This window comes from Lactuca saligna, chromosome 4 (genome assembly GCF_052625555.1).
Source record: "Lactuca saligna cultivar CGN05327 chromosome 4, ASM5262555v1, whole genome shotgun sequence".
Lineage (NCBI taxonomy): Eukaryota > Viridiplantae > Streptophyta > Magnoliopsida > Asterales > Asteraceae > Lactuca > Lactuca saligna.
Genome location: NC_136420.1, coordinates 27,430,317 through 27,451,317, shown reverse-complemented (window position 1 = coordinate 27,451,317; position 21,001 = coordinate 27,430,317). Strand labels below are relative to the sequence as shown.

General features: G+C 42.3%; 1 pseudogene; it reads right to left on the bottom strand.

Annotated features, from left to right (window-relative positions):
• Window positions 1–4,776: 4,776 nt before the first annotated feature.
• Window positions 4,777–5,890, bottom strand: LOC145041428 (lignin-forming anionic peroxidase pseudogene; annotated as a pseudogene).
• Between the last annotated feature and the right edge of the window lie 15,111 nt (window positions 5,891–21,001).

Sequence of the window (21,001 nt, the reverse complement as noted above, 5' to 3'; positions counted from 1 at the left end):
TGTGGTATGATGGGGGAACTCACTAAGATTTGTGCTTACAGTTTACAGTTTTGGTTTCAGGTACCTCTTCATCGAAGGGGAAGGAGCTGGCTCGGTAGCGGCAGATCATGCACACACATTGGTTTCCGCATTTACTAGATGTCCTTGGGATTTATACTCTGATGTTTCTATTGGTTGTACGACTTGTCTTTTGAACATGGTTTATGTTGTGATGTAGTTTGGTCAAACAATATTTTATCCGTTAACATTTTCTAAAAGTAATTTTTTAAAAACGAATTTTTTGGACGTGAAAATTGGGTCGTTACACCACAGCTTGTTCTTCGACTTCACACCCTTTCATGCTTCTTCTTGACTCTCCAAAGTCCACAAGAACACAACAAGCTCATTCATGGCCACCACAAACTTCAAGGACGGATATTAGGGTTTGAGAGGGTCTAACCACTGAGGAAGGTGGCCAAAAATGAGACCATCTCTTTCTTTATATAGGGACACTTCATTTAATTAGGGTTTTCCTCTGTGCCTAGTACGCCCAGCGTACCCCCTGGTACGCCCAGCGTACTAGGTGGCTCAGCTTAAGAAAAACGTGCGTATGTACGCTAAGCGTACGCATTATGTACACCCAGCGTACTTGGTTGCCAACTTCCTAAATTTAAGGGCTTAACTTGTCAACCCTCTAAACTTTCATAGCTTCCAAGATAAAACTTTGCTTCCACCATCCTCCTACATATCGAAAAGTAATGAGATCCCTTATCTTTCACGCAACTCGCCTCAAACTGAAACCTTCTCGCGCCCGACTCGTGACTCACCAACACGAATCACGAACAATCTGAAACAGGATGTTACAATCATAACCACACCTAGTCTTTAGTTCCACGACCCCCCAACTCAAATGTTATGGGGTGCAAATGGTTGTTTCGCACCAAATACCTGGTGCATGGCTCGATTGAACGACAAAGACCTACCTCGTTGCTCAAGCCACTACAAGAAAAAGTTGAAATAACTACAGAAAATTGCTACAGAAATGCAATCTGTAGTGATTCTGCTATGAAATATGCTACAGAATTGCTATGTTGCTATGGAATTTGCTATAGAATTACATTCCGTGGCTAATATTTAAATTGCTATGGATTTTTGCTACGATATTAAAAATCGTAGCTATTCTACTGCGGACTATGCTATGGAATAGTTAGACGTAGGTATATTTGCTATGGAATTAGCTTCGAAATTATGTTTTGTAGCTAATATTTGAATAACTACAAAATTTTGCTATGTAATCGGAGTCCATAGCTAGAGTGCTACAAAATTTGTTAGGGACTTATAAGTTATAGGTATTTTGCTAAAGAATTTACAACGGATCAAAGTTTGTAGCTATTTTGCTACATAAATTGTTATAGAATAAAAATATGTAGTTATTTTGCTACAAAATCTAAGTTGGTAGCTGATTGCTAAGGCATTTGTTACGAAGTCAAAATCTGTAGCTATGCCGCTATAGAGTTTGCCATGGAATCAATGATCATAGGTAGGGCTGTAAACGAACCAAACGAACACGAACAAGGTCTTGTTCATGTTCGTTCGTTTAAGTTAACCAAACAAAAAACGAACACGAGCGGATAAACGAACGAGATTTTCTTGTTCATGTTCGTTTGTTTAACAAATTACTTTGTTCATGTTCGTTCATTTATATTCGTGAACATGCTAAACGAACATAAACGAACAAACATAAACGAACAAATATAAAAAAAACATAATTGAACATATATGAACATAAACGAACATATAATATAGCAATAGAATAAAAAATAATTGAATATAGATGAATATAAATAAACTTAAACGAACGAACATAAACGAACGTAAATGAACATCATAAACGAACGTTCACGAACATAAATGAACGAACGAGACCATTGTTCGTGTTCGTTCATTTAACTAAACGAACGATAATTTTTGTTCATGTTCGTTCATTTATTAAATAAACGAACATAAATGAACTTCCCACCGAACAGTTCACGAACGGTTCGCCGAACGTTCAGTTCGTTTACAGTCCTAATCATAGGTATATACTATAAAATAAAAAAACCTTAAACATTAGGTGGTGAAATTTTCCAATAAGCAGTTTTAAGTATTTTGAGGATTCTCAAGTAAAATTTAGACCCTTGAACGACTCTAAAGGGCCAATAATAAGCCCCCAATACTATTCAATTTTTTTTAATGTTGGAAACATTAGAAACTGATTTTAATGTGTTAAAGATTTGAGGTTGACACATTCTATTTGAGACTGGAAACCAATATGCTTTCCAAAACACAATTAAACAAAAACAAAATGAAAATCATTTTTTTTTTTCTTTTCAAAATGATAAAACTAATAAAAAGATCATACATGTCCTAATGCGTTTTATTTGAAATCAAATAAAAATACATGAACTCGGTCAACCTCGGTCGGACTCAATCAACCTCGGTACTACTCGGTCAAACACGATGCTATTTGGTTAACCTTGAAAATGCTCGGTCAACCTAGGAATCGGTTAAAGCTAACTTTCACTTAATTTTTTTTTTTTTTTTTTGTTTTTGTAAAAAGTTACATAAACCTTACATAAAAAAACCCTCTTTTCTTTTTCACGTTCACATTCGCGCTCAAGAATTCTAAGCTTCCGCTCCCAAACACGATTTTCTTTTCGTCGAAAGTAGGTACCGGTGATGTATTTCTTCTTCGACAAAAATTGGTAGTTGGTCGTTCACGTTATCATGATTGAGATAAATTTCATTTGACTATGTTCATCTAATATTTTGAGATTGCAGTAGGACTTCAAATGTTTATGAAAAAAAAATATGTTGTATACTATGTTGTTACATTGCTTAAAAAAACTGCCGATTGATGTATACTTAAAAAGTCAATGATGTATACTTAAAAAGTCAAGTTAGATAAAATATCATGATTTTATACATATAAAATATATACGAATATATACTTTAAATATATACCAAAGGAATATGTCTTTAATAGAACTTTAATTTTGCATTGTAATATAATTAATTAATTAATTAAGAAATAGTGGTTATTCATGTATGAAATCCTATGAACAAATGGAGGCATTTTCGTTGTATGACATCTTAATAGTATTCCAATAGGTTATTCTACAACCAAATGAGTTTCGACTCAATTACAAACATATTTATTTTCAAAAATAACAGCCTATATATATATTTGATAGAAATTAACTAAGATTTGACAATTGACATTTTATTCACTCCTTATATATCTAAAATCATTACATGTATAACCTCTATATATCTTTACTATTTGTTGTATATAACTAACAATATTCAAAAAATAATAATAATAATAATAATTCCATATTCCCGCTTCTTGCAAAACAAATCTCCCTATATTCACTCCCTTCAAAACCGTATCTCATTAATTAGACCCAACTTGCCTACGACCAGAAAATTTTACTCTGTACATTTTTTTTCTAGTCTTGCTTCCCTCGTCTTGAAGGTCTGTTCGTCGCTTTATATCCTTGCGATACCAAGTATGCTTTATTTCTTCTCTTTTTTTTTTTTCTTCCCTCATATTCCTATACTTCTGCTTCTTTTGTCGTATATGAAACCAACAATATAGTAAGAAAAATCGCCCATAACTGAAATAGATGTCGTTATAATTCCAAGTATGTTTTATTTCTTTCTCTTTTTTTTTTCCGTCATCTTCGTGTAGTTCTACTTCTCATCTATGAAACTAAAAGGAGTATAGGTTACTGATGTACTTTGTAAATTATAGGTTCAAGAATAAATGAATGGATGCATTTTCCAATTTTATAATCAGTTGAACACCTATTATCGTCTCTAGATCTGTTCTCTTCAGACCATTGTTATCTCTATATTTTCATGTTGTTGATGGGAGATTGTTGTGCAATGTATCTTGCATATTTCAATTTGGAGTACTTGTTTATTGATTTTAATAGAATATGACTATTAATTCCTTATTAGATGCAAAGTTTTAACTATTTGTTTATTAAATATGTACGGTACTTCAATCCAAATTTGTTTATATGATTACGTTCATTAGTTTAGAAATTATATGATCATGTTATTTCTTAAATAGTTAAATGTGTAATATATGTATGTCATGAAATTATTAATGCCTATAAATCGATTAGTTCACATGTAATATCTATTGGTATGAACCGAATATGCATGGTTTTTATGTACATGTTATGTATTTTGATTGGAAGATAATAACTAATTCACCGTGATATTTAAAAATTATCATGTTGCGTTTCTATTTAACTTATATTACAGAAAAGATGTCTCCTCTCCCGTTAAAAGGAGCTTCAATAAGGCCACACAAGAATATGCATCATTTGATATAAAGGCATGCTAATGAGTCATCTACACCATTTGGTACTATAAAAGAAAATTTTATATGTTTGGATGTGACATGTCCATTTTTTTTTAAAACTTTTCTCAAACATGCACTTCGCCGCATACAAGATCGGAAGAACATCACCTCGAGTCAAAGATCTAGAAAATGGAGAAATTATAGAGCAATAACGGATGGACTTGAATTATGTATAAACATCGGTGTGGTGCGGTTTTTCTCAGTTTCTTATATTTATGTAACCGAGCCTAAGCCGAAATTTTCGATTTTTGAAAAACACAAATCCCAACCGTTGGTTTATGTTTCGGTTTCGATTTTTTTCGGTTTTCAGAGTTTAGTTTTACTCACCCCCTTAAGATCCATTTGTACTGTATAACTATATATTGCATTAAACGTGTTGATAAATAATTAAATATTATATTTCTTTACACTTAAAAGAATACAATAAATGAATGAAGATATGACTACAAGTGCAATTTTCAGAGGCAAATACAAGAACCCGGGACTAAGCTAGCTAGGGAAGAGCACCACATATCCTCCTTATCACTCCTTCTTGACCCGTTAACGGCCTGATCTCACTCATCTTCACCATCGCTTCTGCAAACTCCGACTTGAACTTGGAAGGATTGTTGCTGTATTCAGTAACTATGCTGTCTGTGGACCCACCACTGTAAAGCACCTGATCCGATTCAAGAAGACCCTTCTTTTGTATCAGATTCTTGAAGTAATTGTAATCAAACGAATTCGGTGTCACCAAATCTAATGGTGCCAGATTGCCGTTTCCATCATTTACAGGGCAACCACGTCTACGTGTGCTAGCAAATCCGGCATCAATATCTGATCCATTGCTGTATATTCTGTCACGAAACAAGAAGCATTGAGCTTGTCCAATTGTATGAGCTCCTGATAAAGCAACCATGTCCCTTGCGTTAAGTCCGTTATCTTTGAAGGTGGAAATAAGTGAATCGAGCGGAGCTTTAAAGCTAGGAAGACTGGTCTCCGCTAGAACAAGGCTAGCGGTGGTGGAATCTCTTCTTCCGAGCTTCACCGACCATGACGGACCACCAACCATTTCTGATGCATCACGGGCGGCCACCGTCAGTATGTCTGCACAAGATACAACTCCGGGACATAGTTTCTCCACCTCAGATTTTGCAGCGTCTATCACTTCGTAGCCTCTTACAGAACCCTTATTAGGCAACGCATTCCTTTCTCCTACTATCGAAGGCCCGTCCTCCAACATGATCGATGCGTCACAACCTTGAACGAAGCAGTCGTGGAAATGGAGACGAAGGAGGGAAGCCGCCATGCGACGTTCACGAGATATGGCTGTTCTGATGGTGGTTCTGATTGTACGGAGTGCAGTGGGACATGTAGCGTCGTAGAAGGTAGAAGATAACTGTGCGTTGCAGGGTGTGTGGTTAGTAACTGAGAGAAAGAGCAAGAAGAAGATGGCTGTAGAAATATGTCGAGAATCCATTTGAGAAATAGTTTTCACTGAATTATGAAATACGATGAATGTGGGATGAATCGAAAATAAAAGGACGAAGGAGAGATTTATAGGGTCGAGACTTGAGAATAGACCGCGTGGTTAAGCTGTCTTTGTTTGATCAACAGTGGGCTGATTTTGTCTTTGGTGGTAGATGCATCGAAGCACAGTAAGAAAAAATGATTTGAATTTTTCAAAAGATTAATTAATTAACTAAATAAAAAAATTAAGTGAACCTAAATATGAAGATTCGTTTAGATTTTTTGTGTTATTATAGTTTTTTATCACAAATGTCTTAAATATGTTTGACAACATTAATATACACTGGAAAGTTACATATTTGCCTAACGAAATAACGATTTTATCTTTCTTTTTCACGTAATTTAGATTGGTTAATTAACAGTACGTATTAGGCGCGTTTTATTATTAAGCTTCATGTTAATTAATATATTATAGTTGTTTTTTCCACTTGTAAATTAAGAAGATAGATATAAAAATAATGTCAATGTGTGGCCTTTTTTGACATTTTTCGAATACAATTTTATATTCATATATTGTAATCTCCGCCGCAAGACAACATGCGACAACTCTATTTATTAATGCAATTCATATGTATGCAATACATTTATTTAATAAAATTGCTTAACCATCAACTAAATTGGGGCATGTGCTATTTCTGTTTTGAATAAACTTGGACATTCATGGTAGACGTTTTCATGGTTTGCCACTTGATAATAATATTTGATAATAATAATAAACATGCTTTACATGTATTTGCCTTAGTCCATTGTGACCTTTGGGGCCTGTCACCCGGTTAACTCCTATCACTATTATATGATATTTGTGGATGATTTTTCTTGATTCACGTGACTATACCCACTCAAGTCCAAATCAGACTTCCATGTTATTTTTGCAATGTTTATTAAATTTGTGCATAATCAATTTTCATCAAACATTAAGGTTTTTCAAAGTGATACAGGTACATAAATTTTAAATCACAATATTAAAACATTACTAAACCATCATATCATATTTCATCAAATTTCGTATCTATATACCCCGCAACAAAACGGGCGGGTTGAACGTAATCATCGCCACATTGTTGATAGACTGTGCTTGCTATGATGTTTCACGTACACATTCCGACATCTTATTGGGTTTATGCTTTTAACTCTATGGTTCACATCATCAATCGACTTCCCTCGAAGGTGCTTTCCATGTGGTCACCGTTTGAAGTTTTATTTGCACGAGTACCCTCATATGCGAATTATCGACCGTTAGGGTTTAGGGTGTACTCTTATTTACATGACTACTCAGAACACAAACTATCTCCATGGAGCATTCCGTGTGCTTTTATTGAGTACAACTCGCAATACAAAAGCTACCAATGCCTCGATCCAGTATCGTCTTGTATTTTTATCACTCTTCATACCCGGTTTGAGGAGTCGTGTTTTCCATTTGGTTCTTCTACTAAGGATGCACCTCTCACCACCTTACCATTGCACTCATTCTTGCCAACTGTTCCTCTAAACTCAGGTGATTTTCCGGTGTCTGCTCCTCATCCACCGACACCTGCTCCTATTCCCAAAGATCGCTTGTCTATGAGATTTGCGATGACTCCGCCACACCAATCCGAACACTATGCCACATATGGAAACTCCACCTGATGCACCCGATGTTGCCACTATCTTTACCGACATCTGACCCGGTGCAACCACCTATTCCAAATATAGTCTCTTCTCAACCCTATTTGCTACTCGGGATCCTACTTTCTACTTGGGATCCTACTTCTTATTCTAATACTATGCATGATTTGAAATGGTATGATGCCATGTGTGCTCCACAGCATAACCACACCTGGTCTTTAGTTCCACGACCCCCCGACTCAAATGTTATGGGGTGCAAATGGTTGTTTCGCACCAAATACCTGGTGCATGGCTCGATTGAACGTCGCAAGACCCACCTCGTTGCTCAAGCCACTACAAGAAAAAGTTGAAATAACTACGGAGAATTGCTATAGAAGTACAATCCGTAGTGGTTCTACTATGAAATATGCTACATAATGGCTTGTCGTTGCTGTGTTGCTATAAAATTTGCTGTAGAATTACATTTCGTAGCTAATATGTAAATTGCTATGGATTTTTGCTATGATATTAAAACTGTAGCTATTCTACTAGGGACTATGCTATGGAATAGTTAGACGTAGGTATATTTGCTATGGAATTAGCTTCGGAATTACGTTTTGTGGCTAATATTTGAATAACTACAAAATTTTGATGCGTAATCGGAGTCCATAGCTAGAGTGCTACAAATTTTTTAGGGAATTATAAGTTGTAGGTATTTTGCTAAAAAATTTATGACGGATCAAAGTTTGTAGCTATTTTGCTACAGAAATTGTTATAGAATAAAAATATGTAGTTATTTTGCTACAAAATCGAAGTCCGTAGCTAATTGCTACGACATTTGTTACAAATTCAAAATCTATAGCTATGCTGTTATAGAATTTGCTATGGAATCAATGATCATAGGTATATACTATAAAATAAACTAAAAACCTTAAACATTAGGTGATTAAATTTTCGAATAACAGTTTTAAGTATTTTGAGGATTCTCAAGTAAAGTTTAGATCCTTGAACGACCCCAAAGGGCCAATAATAAGTCCCCAATACTATTCAATTTATTTTAATGTTTGAAACATTAGAGATTGATTTTAATGACCCCAAAGGGCCAATAATAAGTCCCTAATACTATTCAATTTATTTTAATGTTTGAAACATTGGAGACTGATTTTAATGTGTTATGATGAGATTTAAAAACTCTTTGATCGATTAGATCTTTGTAACAGGTAGATAATGAAAGTAAAAACAATGAAACAATACTCAAGTATGGATCTGAATGAGTCGAATGATTAGAACGTTCAATCCTCAGCAGAGCTCGATTAAGAACTTCCGTTGTAGAGGATTTTAGGGTTACAAAAGAGATCTTCTAAATTACACGTAAAAACGATCTATCAGTCATCGAAAAGATGCATGCAAGCATCTATTAATACACAAACCCTAACAAACAAGACACGGATGGACAAGACCATACCGGATACAAAATGGGGCTAAGAGACGAGCCCAAGACGCAACACCAAATACCCAACAATCTCCCCCTTTGCGTCAAGAGGGGCGAGACCTCACTCCAGCTTGCTTACTCCTATGGCACTGGCTTTCTTCACAGTTTTGAATAGGCAGGGAATTATAGCAAGAAGTGTTTGTCGGAAGTGAATGTACCAATTGATCATATCGTTGAAGTATTTCTTGTCACTCTCCGAGTTCTGTTTGCATCGATTGATGATACCCAGAACATGCTCCAAGCAGGAAGTGGTGTAAAGATGTTTGTCAGCCAAAGCAAATAAGCATTTCTGACCTTCTGCCCTGGTGAACATGACCGAGTTACGTTTTGGATCAATCTTTCCCATCTGCATTCTGTTTAAATCACTTGCGGAACCGACTGGAGTGATAGTGGGCTTCTTCCTGAGAACATTTGCAACTTCTTGATCCAGCTTAGCAACCTCCAAAATATAACACACCAACATTCTCTTGAAATGATCTATGATCGGACCATATTCCACTTCATTAACAAGAAGAATGTTGTGCAAGATTATCCAGTCATGAGGGTTTAAGTTGGGAAGATCAGCTAGAGAGATGGAATGCTCGGTTTTGTCGGATCCCCTTAAGACCTTGAATCTGACATTGGTGAAGTTACCCTCCCGAACAGGTTTGAGAACCCGAACATTGATGATCTTCTGTGCGCTCCACGTCTAATACTAAGGTTGAGCTGTCCTCAGATAGAAGTCTACAAGCTCCCTATCAACCTTCGGGTGAGGATGAGGAACTTCAGCTATGTGGGTGAATGCATGGAAGATAAAAGCTTTTCTGGTCAAGGGCATGTCAAATTGGGAATCCATAGAATTAATCCGGTCCAAGGAGATCACTGGTTCAAGCCAAAGAGTGCAGGGGGACTCGATAGCTTCTTTAACAAGCTCTTCAAGAGTCCAAGGAGGAAATAGAGTTTTTCTGCTTTCAAGGAGATCATGAGCCTCCTTTATCTTCCTCTCTTTGGCTTCAGCCTCTCTGGCAATACGAGCATTTTCATCAAGCTCCTTCTCTCTGGCCTGTTTCCTCAGTAGGCTGGCAATCGGTTCTTGGTCCTCACTTTCATCACTGTCATCGATGATTTGTTTGTCTTTGCTTTGAGCACTCAAACCTGATGCAGAAATAGTTGTTGGTTTGGGTTCTTTCGGAGGAACAAGTGAAGAAACTGGGAGTGATTGAGCTTTGGAAATCGGAGGGGGTTTTGATTGAGCTGTGGGCTTCCCTTCTCCCCCTTGGTTCGGATGTTCCTCCTGCTCAGGAATCCCTTCAATGCGGCTAAGCAAGGCAAGGGCAGGAGCGAGCTTCTCTGCAAGAGTGCGCCTCACCGAGTAGTTAAGAATCGGATCATGGGCTTGTTGTTGGATAGAGCCCCATGAGCATCCGAAACACAACTCCTAACCACAGCTTTCTCAGACCGAAGAGAATCGATCTCCTTCTCGGCTTGGGAGAGCTGATGAGTTGCAAGATGAAGCTCGGAAGATTTACGAGCAAGCTCATCCTTTGTAGTAGACTCGGCGGCAAGAGTTGCTTGAAAGGTAAGAAGACGATCCACAACCGAAGACTGAAAAGACTGATTGTCTTCTTTGAGGCTCTGACGGAAGCTGGCAAAGTGGTCTTTTTCTGTTTCGAGAGAATGGACTAGCTTCTCCACAACGGTGCGAATCTTCTTGGTATTGGTTTCTGATGCTGCTTGCAAAGACTCCAGCCATATCTGAGCATCTTGAAATAGTTTTTCGACTTTTTCGATCGCCGCAACACTAGCCTTTGTAGATTTGTCAATAGCAGCAGCACCTGAGCTAATGGAGGCGTCATGTGCTTTGGTGAGAGATTCCACCATCCCCTGAATGGCGGCCTCAGAAATGTGAGATTTTGAGGTAGAGGAAGAAGCCACAAGATTATCAATCTTCTCGTGGAGTTCCTTGATGTGCTTTTTGGTAACTGGAGCATCATCATCATCATCACTTTGGACTTGGTAGGGGATGTTGTAGATGGAATCAAAGATCATATCCTCCCCTCCCAAAAATGATTCGGTTTTAGCAGAGGGAGTAGGAGATAAGGGTGTGGCGGATGGTTCGGTAGTGGAAGTGGGTTCGGGTACGGAAGTAGGTTCGGGTTGTGAAGTTCGAACCCCCGTATCAGATACGTTGGTTGGAATCTCACTGGTGGTGGTTTTGGTGGCTTCAGTGAAGATTGGTGGTGGTATGGAAGTAGTTGTGGGTGGAATGGTAGTAGAGGTAGTTATGTGGGGAATAGAAATAGGGTTAGATATGGAGGGAATGGAAATGGAGGAGGTTATGGTGGGAATGGAGGGTATGGTGATAAGAGAAGAAGAAGGAGGTTTTGATGAAACTGGTACCTCATGAGCAGGCGAGTGAGGAGGAGTATCGCCTCTAGCTGACTCATCTGAGTCAGATTGGTTATCCTCTGAATCGCTTGATGAAGAAGAGAGAATAAGTTTCCTCTTCGGCTGTGTTTTCTTATTCTTCACTGGGGGGGGGGGGGGGGGGGAAGATCTGTCTTTGAGGGTTTTCGCTTCTTAGGAGAAGGACCCTTTGCTCCCTTTGTTGCTTTCTTAGTCTTCCCTTTCTCAGGTTTCTTCCCTCTAGCAGCTGGTTTATCTACGTCATTGATGGATTGAACCATTTCCGCAGAAAGTTCCCGTGGGCCCGAAGGACGAAAGTCCTTGTAGGCCTTCGTGATAACACTCTCCTTGGACACACCAGCGGACATGGAATCCGGAATGGATCCGACGAAGGAGAACATGGTCGGATCAGTGACGATGATCTTGGTGGTGTGGAAGACGCTGATGGAGAAGAGGAGGGAATCGACAACAGTAGGAACATGAAGCTTATCCATTGCCCACTTGGTGATCAGTGTCCAAAATCTGGCATAGGACACTTCAGTATGGCGAGAGGAGGAGGCAAGGCTCTGAATGAGTTGTTGCCAGAGAACCGAGCCGTAGTCGAGGTTTATGCCATTGTATAGACCATAGAGAATGGTCATGAACAATTTACTGGCCCCATCAGAACCAGAACTTCGCTCAGATAGCCCTTTGAATAGAATGATGAAGAAGCCATTCCATGGAGGAGGAAGACACGACTTTTTGAACTTGGTAACTGTCGTGAGTATTTCTGTGTAGCCCATGTTGTAGAACATCGAGAATAACTGTCCTATATTTATGGAGTCGGGATTAACCCTAGTGTAACGCCGTAAATTTCAAATAAAACATAATTCAATTAATATTCATAAAACAACCATATTAATTATCTAATTCAAGTCAATACAAAATCCCAAGATCACAAATGTAAAACTTTGTGTGTGTGTGTGTACGGATCAAGCCGGCGCCTTCCCGCGGTCGTCACTAGTACCTGAAACAATAACATCAAACACTGTAATCACAAAGCTTAGTGAGTTCCCCAAAATATCACATATAACACATATTAGCCACTCGAGGCTATAACTCTGTGGGTCCGTGCACCCAAACTCTGTGAACCCTCAGGTTCTAGCTCTAATAAACATGCACCACATAAATCACATAGAAATAATGCAGTACAACACATAACATACATAACATACAAATACTCTATCATATAACTCTGGTTACCTACTCAAGGTAAAGTATAGTGAGAAGACTCACCTCGCGTATCTCGGTATCTCACGAATCCTGGAAATCCCTCGTGCTCGATCCTTCGAGCTCTAATCCTCCTATAACATCATATGTCTCTAGTTAACACTTTATATCTTCTAAGGTTGACTATCCCTAAGAAGTCAACACAGGTAAACTTCGGTCAACGGTCAACGGTCAACGGTCAACTTTGATGGACTCGGCGAGTGCGCTATGGCGACTCGGCGAGTCTAGACGTTTTCACCAACTCTCTAAAATTCCCTTCCTACACGTCGAGTATTCCCCCCTCACTCAACGAGTTCCATCTGGAAGAATCGCGTGGCCACCCCGACTCAACTCGCCGAGTCTCAAGAACAACTCGGCGAGTCCCAGTTCGACTCAGTCCACCTGTCGTCCCTCTCCAACTCACCCTGACTCACTAAGTCAACCCATGACTCGATTGGACCACTCACTGAGCGAACCCAAGGCAATCTTCAAACTACTCGCCGAGACCATGCCATGCAACCACTCCAACTTGCTTCTAAGGTCAGATCTGCTTCCACAATCTATAGATCTGGCCTCCCTAGACTGATTCATCACGTAAAGCTTCTATCTTGGTGCCCAAAACACACCCTATGGCTCATAAATAGAGTTTTGACCTAAGGCATAAGGATTCCAATCCAAAACCTCCATTGATTCCCAAAAAGCTTGGGCAAAGGGACACTCTGGACCTCCAAGGGTCCAGATCTATGGTTTAAACCACATAAGGGACCAAGGGGGCACTAGATCTTGACACAAAAGGGTTCAACAAACCCTAAATCAAAATAAACATCATCAAGGAAGAAGATAACTCGAAATTATTACCACAATAGTGATGCTCTGGACTCCAAACTCTCAGAAGTGGCTCCACTTGCTTTCCCTTAGCTAGTTCTCTCCTTCCTTGCAAAAATGACACCTCCAACATCAATAATGGCCTTCTACTTTGCTCCAAACACTCACACTCGATTAGGGTTTCACTCAAGGGACTGGTGAGCACAAATGACGGCCATAAGGCCCTTTAAATAGGTCCCAAACCTGAGAAATTAGGGTTTCATTACACAGCGCTGACTCGCCGAGTCCATATCCTGGACTCGCCGAGTCCAGGGGCGATCCCGCGACCAGATCCGCGAGCCTACTCGGTGAGTCTGAGCTCCAACTCGCCGAGTCCCCTCTCAAAACACCAAAGAAACATAAATATACAAGATACCTGAAAATCCGGCTGTTACAACTCTCCCCCACTAGAACTAGACTTCGCCCTCGAAGTCTCGCTCTGAAAACAGCTCCGGATGCTGCTCCTGCATCATACGCTCTGGCTCCCAGGTCATCTCTGATCCCCTCCGATGTTGCCACTGAACCAACACCAGAGGTACCTCCTTATTCCTCAGAACCTTGATCTTCTGATCTCTGATGGCCACTGGTCTCTCGACATAATTCAGGCTTGAATCCACATGAATATCCTCTAATGGAACCACTATCGATTCATCGGCTATACACTTCCTCAACTGCGACACATGAAAAGTGTCATGGATCTGCCCCAACTCTGCTGGCAACTCCAACCGATAGGCTACCTGGCCTACCCTCGCAATCACACGAAATGGTCCTATAAACCGGGGCCCCAACTTGCCCCTCCTCCTGAACCGAATCACACCTTTCCAAGGGAAAACCTTCAGGAGAACGAAGTCGCCGACCTGAAACTCAAGCTCGGACCGGCGCCTGTCCGCATAACTCTTTTGTTGGCTCTGGGCGGTCAATAACCTCTGTCTGACCTACTGTATCTACTCTATCGTCTGAATCACGATCTCTGTACTGCCGATCACTCTCTGCCCAACCTCACCCCAACAAATGGGGGTCCGACACCTCCTACCATACAACAGCTCAAAGGGCGGCATACCGATGCTCGAATGGTGGCTGTTATTGTAGGAAAACTCCGCCAAGGGTAAATACGCATCCCAGCTACCCCTGAAATCCAACACACATGCTCGAAGCATGTTTTCAAGCGTCTGAATCGTCCGCTCACTCTAGCCGTCTGTCTGGGGATGATATGCGGTACTAAAATGCAGTTTAGTACCCAACTCCTCATGAAATTTCTTCTAGAATCTGGAAGTGAAACGCACATCACGATCCGAAACAATAAAGATCGGCACCCCATGCCGAGATACCACTTCTCTCACATAAACCTCCGCCAACTTCTCCGCTGAAGAACTCTCACTGATGGCAAGGAAGTGAGCGCTCTTCGTTAACCTATCCACAATCACCCAAATTGCATCAACTCCTCTGGCAGTCCTCGACAATTTGGTGATGAAATCCATAGTGATCTGTTCCCACTTTCACTCGGGAACCTCCAATGGCTGCAACTTGCCATGCGGTCTCTGGTGCTCTGCCTTAACCCTTCGGCAGGTCAAACACCTCTCGACAAACCGTGCGACGTCCCTCTTCATACAGGGCCACCAATACTCTTTCCTCAAATCCAAATACATTTTCGTAGCCCCGGGATGGATCGAAAATTTCGATCTATGTGCTTCCTCCATCAAAGTAGTACGTGTACCGCCCACAAACGGTATCCAAATCTGGCCCTGAAAAGTCATAAGCCCTCGACTATCCGAAACGAACTCTGAAACCAAACCAATGACCCGTTCTCTCTTCTGCATCTCCGGTTGCACAACCTCGGCCTGTGCCCCACGAATGGCATCCAGAACTGGAGCTATCACGATCAATCTCAAACATACATTTCGCAGTAGAGTACTCTCCGTCGTGCGGCTCAACGCATGAGCTACCACATTAGCCTTGCCCGGGTGGTACAGGATCTCACAATCATAATCCTTGACCACATCTAACCACCTCCTCTGCTGCATATTTAGGTTAGGCTGATCCATCAAGTACTTCAAGCTCTTATGGTCCGTGTATATCGTACAACGAACCCCATACAAGTAGTGATGCCAAATCTTGAGGGCGAACACCACTGCCCCCAACTCTAGATCATGTGTGGGATATCTCGTCTCATGAGGCTTCAACTGCCTCGATGCATATGCTATCACATGTCCCTTCTGCATCAGTACCGCTCCCAGCCCTAAAATCGATGCATCACAAAACACTACAAAATCTTCCATCCCTTCCGGAAGAGCTAATACCAGGGCTCCGCACAACCTTTGGCGAAGCGTCTCAAAGGAGGTCTGCTGCTCGGGACCCCATGAAAATGCAACACCCTTCCGGGTCAATCTGGTGAGTGGCACCGCGATCTTGGAGAAATCCTTGATAAATCTCCGATAGTACCCTGCCAACCCAAGGAAGCTTCTGATCTCAGAGGGTGACTTTGGCACCTCCCAACTCATCACCGCCTCAACCTTGGCCGGATCGACCAATATCCCTTTCTGATTTACAAGATGTCCCAGAAACTGGACCTCCCGCAACCAGAAATCGCACTTGGAAAACTTTGCATAAAGTTTCTCCGATCTCAAAACCCTAAGAACTTCCCTCAAATGCTCCTCATGCTACTCTATAGATCTCGAATATACCAGAATATCATCGATGAATACAATCACTGACTGATCCAACATCGGCCTGCATACCCTGTTCATGAGATCCATGAACACAGTCGGGGCATTGGTGAGCCCAAAAGGCATCACCACAAACTCATAATGCCCATATCACGTCCTGAATGCTGTCTTCTGGACGTCCTCATCCCGCACTCTCACCTGATGATAGCCCGACCTCAAATCGATCTTGGAGAACCAAGATGCTCCCTGTAACTGATCGAATAAATCGTCGATCCTCGGCAACGGGTAACGGTTCTTGACCGTCAGCTTGTTCAATTCTCGGTAATCAATACACATTCGATGCGAACCGTCCTTCTTCTTCACAAACAGAATGGGCGCTCCCCACGGCGAGCTACTCGGCCGAATAAACCCCTTCCCCAGCAGCTCCTGAAGCTGCGACGATAACTCTTGCATCTCTGGAGGTGCAAGACGATAAGACACCTTAGCGATAGGCGCGGCCCCCGGAACCAAATCAACACTGAACTCTACTTGCCTCATGGGAGGCACACCCGGTAACTCTTCGGGAAAAACATATGGAAACTCACGCACCACCGGAACCTCCTCCACTGAACTTGGTCTCTCGGAGATCACCCGCGTATCCATCACATATGCCACAAAACCCTTACAGCCCTGCTGTAAACACTGCCTCGCCCTAGCGGCCGAACAAAAGGCTGACCCAGAACGTGTATCCTCACCGTACACTGAAAGAACTCCCCCATTAGGATCTCGTATGGTCACCAGCTGACGCTCACAGTCGATAACCGCGCCGAATCTGCTCAACCAGTCCATGCCCACAATAACACAGACATCACCCATTGCAATAGGAACCAGATCAATCGGAAACTCAATCCCAAAAATCTCTAACACACATCCCCGGAGGACCTCCGTGGCATAAATCACTCTATCGGCAGCTATGGAAACCCTCAGAGGCCGACTCAATGCCTCACGACTAACACTGATATGTTGACTAAAGGCCAAAGATACAAAAGACCGACTCGCACCCGAGTCAAATAACACTAAAGCAGGCACAGAGCTCACAAGGAAGGTACCTATGCATAACATGATATAAGCATAATATCTCAACACCAAAATAAATACATAGAAGGAAACGTACCAGCCACAACATCGGGTGCAGCGCGGACCTCCTCCGCAGTCAGCTGAAAGGCTCTCCCTTGAGCTCTCGGCGCCTCGGCCTTCACGGGCCGACTCTCTGTAGCTCTGATGGCGGCAGGAGCAGATCCCTGAGATGCTCCGCGCAACAGCGGACACTCCGCCTTCCGGTGTCCGGTCTGGTTGCAGTGAAAATACACTGCAAACCCCTTGGGGCAGCCCTTGGCCATATGCCCCTCCTTGCCACATTTGTAGCAAGATCCCGCTCGACAGACTCCATCATGACCCTTGCCGCACTTCCCGTAAGTGCGGCCCTTCTGGCTCCCGGGTTTGGGATCAGCGGGCTTGGCCCGCTTGGCTGCCGGCTGAGACTGTGCCGGCCGCCGATCCCTCCCCTAAGACTCCGCCTCCTCCCTGGCCTGTATCTCAAGCTTAATCTCCCTCTTCCGGGCATTTTCCTGAAGCTCAACAAATGTTCGATACGAGGAGTTCGCGGCGAACTCCCGAATATCTCGTCTCAAAATGCTCAAGTAGCGGCTCATACGTGCCTGCTCAGTGGACACGTGCTCAGGGCAGAACATCGCCCTCTCATGGAACATCCTCGTGATCGCTGTAACTGACTTAGTACCCTGCTTGAGGGTCAGAAACTCCTGTGCCAAACGCTCCCTCTCCACCTGGGGAACGTACTCATCCTAGAACATGGTAGTGAACCTCTCCCAGGTCACCGCCGAAAGCTCAGCAGGCGTAAAATGCGCCGTCACAAACTTCCACCAGTCCTTCGCTCCCAAGCGAAGCTGGTTCAGCGCGAATCGAACCTTCAGATGCTCAGGAGATGAGCAAGTGAAGAGGCACCCCTCCATATCAGATATCCACCTCATAGCTGCCACTGGATCCTGTGTCCCATCAAACTCTGGTGGTTTGGTGTTGCTGAACTCCCGAAACAGCGATGCATCACCTCCCTGGGGTCTCGCTGCGGTAGCCGCTGCAACAGCAGCCTCAGGAAGAGCGGCGTAACGCTCGTCAAATGTCTCAATCAGTGCGGTCTTAATAGACCCGAACATCTCTGTTGTCTCAGCTCTGATGACCGCAGCCACCTCCTCATGAATGATCTGTCGAATCTCCTCATCACTAGCTCCGGCACCCTCCGGCATATGACGTGTCCTCACCATGATCAACCTCTGAAATACAACATGTGATAAATTAGAATTCACTCGAGCATACTCACACTCGAAAATCCATCCCTCCTTGATTCTTGGTATCCCAAAGATTCTTATTTGGACCATGCACCGCCCCGGTGCTTTCAGTAGTACGGGCCCAATACTACTGTCCACACCGTCTCAGTACACACCCCAAATCTTCCTCTTCGGATCCCAAATCCCAAGTACTCTATCATGCGTAGACCACTCTCTAATAGATCTCTCATAAGCCCCTCGCTGCTACCTACTCACTCTCAAGCATCTCATAGCAGCTCACCACTCCCTAGGCTAAGGCATCACAAATCAGGCCACTCTAGTCCTAATAGCAATACCTAGCCTACTCTAGCATGCAGATACATCATATCAATATCAATATTACATAATATAAAGGTATTTTGGGGATTCACCGTTCGGGTGCTGACTGATCGTACACACGTTTCTTCTTGGAATTTGTTTCTTTTTCAAGAAAATCTTTTACTCTTAGAAAAGTTAGGTTTTCTTTTGAAAATATCTTTCCAAATTCTCAGTTTGAGTTCAAATACTCCCGAAGGTGTACCCGAATCCCTCAAACCAAGGCTCTGATACCAAATTGTAACACCGTAAATTTCAAATAAAACATAATTCAATTAATATTTATAAAACAACCATATTAATTATCCAATTCAAGTCAATACAAAATCCCAAGATCACAAATGTAAAACTCCGTGTGTGTGTGTACAGATCAAGCCGGCGCCTTCCCGCGGTCGTCACTAGTACCTGAAACAATAACATCAAACACTGTAAGCACAAAGCTTAGTGAGTTCCCCAAAATACCACATATAACACATATTAGCCACTCGAGGCTATAACTCTGTGGGTTCGTGCACCCAAACTCTGTGAACCCTCAGGTTCCAGCTCTGATAAACATGTTAATTATCCAATTCAAGTCAATACAAAATCCCAAGATCACAAATGTAAAACTCCGTGTGTGTGTGTACGGATCAAGCTGGCGCCTTCTCGCGGTCATCACTAGTACCTGAAACAATAACATCAAACACTGTAAGCACAAAGCTTAGTGAGTTCCCCAAAATACCACATATAACACATATTAGCCACTCGAGGCTATAACTCTGTGGGTCCGTGCACCCAAACTCTGTGAACCCTCAGGTTCTAGCTCTAATAAACATGCACCACATAAATCACATAGAAATAATGCAGTACAACACATAACATACATAGCATACAAATATTCTATCATATAACTCTGGTTACCTACTCAAGGTAAAGTATAGTGAGAAGACTCACCTCGCGTATCTCGGTATCTCACGAAACCTGGAAATCCCTCGTGCTCGATCCTCCGAGCTCTAATCCTCCTATAACATCATATGTCTCTAGTTAACACTTTATATCTTCTAAGGTTGACTATCCCTAAGAAGTCAACACAGGTCAACATCGGTCAACGGTCAACGGTCAACGGTCAACTTTGACCGGACTCGGCGAGTGCGCTATGGCGACTCGGTGAGTCTAGACGTTTTCACCAACTCTCTAAAATACCCTTCCTACATATCGAGTATTCCCCCCTCACTCGACGAGTTCCATCTGGAAGAATCGCGGGGCCACCCCGACTCAACTCGCCGAGTCTCAAGAACAACTCGGCGAGTCCCAGTTCGACTCAGTCCACCTATCGTCCCTCTCCAACTCACCCTGACTCACTAAGTTAACCCATGACTCGATTGGACCACTCACTGAGCGAACCCAAGGCAATCTTCAAACTACTCGCCGAGTCTGATGAACAGACTCGGCGAGTCCATGCCATGCAACCACTCCAACTTGCTTCTAAGGTCAGATCTGCTTCCACAATCTATAGATCTGGCCTCCCTGGACTGATTCATCACATAAAGCTTCTATCTTCGTGCCCAAAACACACCCCATGGCTCATAAATAGAGTTTTGACCTAAGGCATAAGGATTCCAATCCAAAACCTCCATTGATTCCCAAAAAGCTTGGGCAAAGGGACACTCTGGACCTCTAAGGGTCCAGATCTATGGTTTAAACCACATAAGGGACCAAGGGGGCACTAGATCTTGCCACAAAAGGGTTCAACAAACCCTAAATCAAAATAAACATCATCAAGGAAGAAGATAACTCGAAATTATTACCACAATAGTGATGCTCTGGACTCCAAACTCTCAGAAGTGGCTCCACTTGCTTTCCCTTAGCTAGTTCTCTCCTTCCTTGCAAAAATGACACCTCCAAGATCAATAATGGCCTTCTACTTTGCTCCAAACGCTCACACTCGATTAGGGTTTCACTCAAGGGACTGGTGAGCACAAATGACGGCCACAAGGCCCTTTAAATAGGTCCCAAACCCGAGAAATTAGGGTTTCATTACACAGCGCTGACTCGCCAAGTCCATATCCTGGACTCGCCGAGTCCAGGCGCGATCCCACGACCAGATCCGCGACCCTACTCGGCGAGTCTGAGCTCCAACTCGCCGAGTCCCCTCTCAAAACACCAAAGAAACATAAATATACAA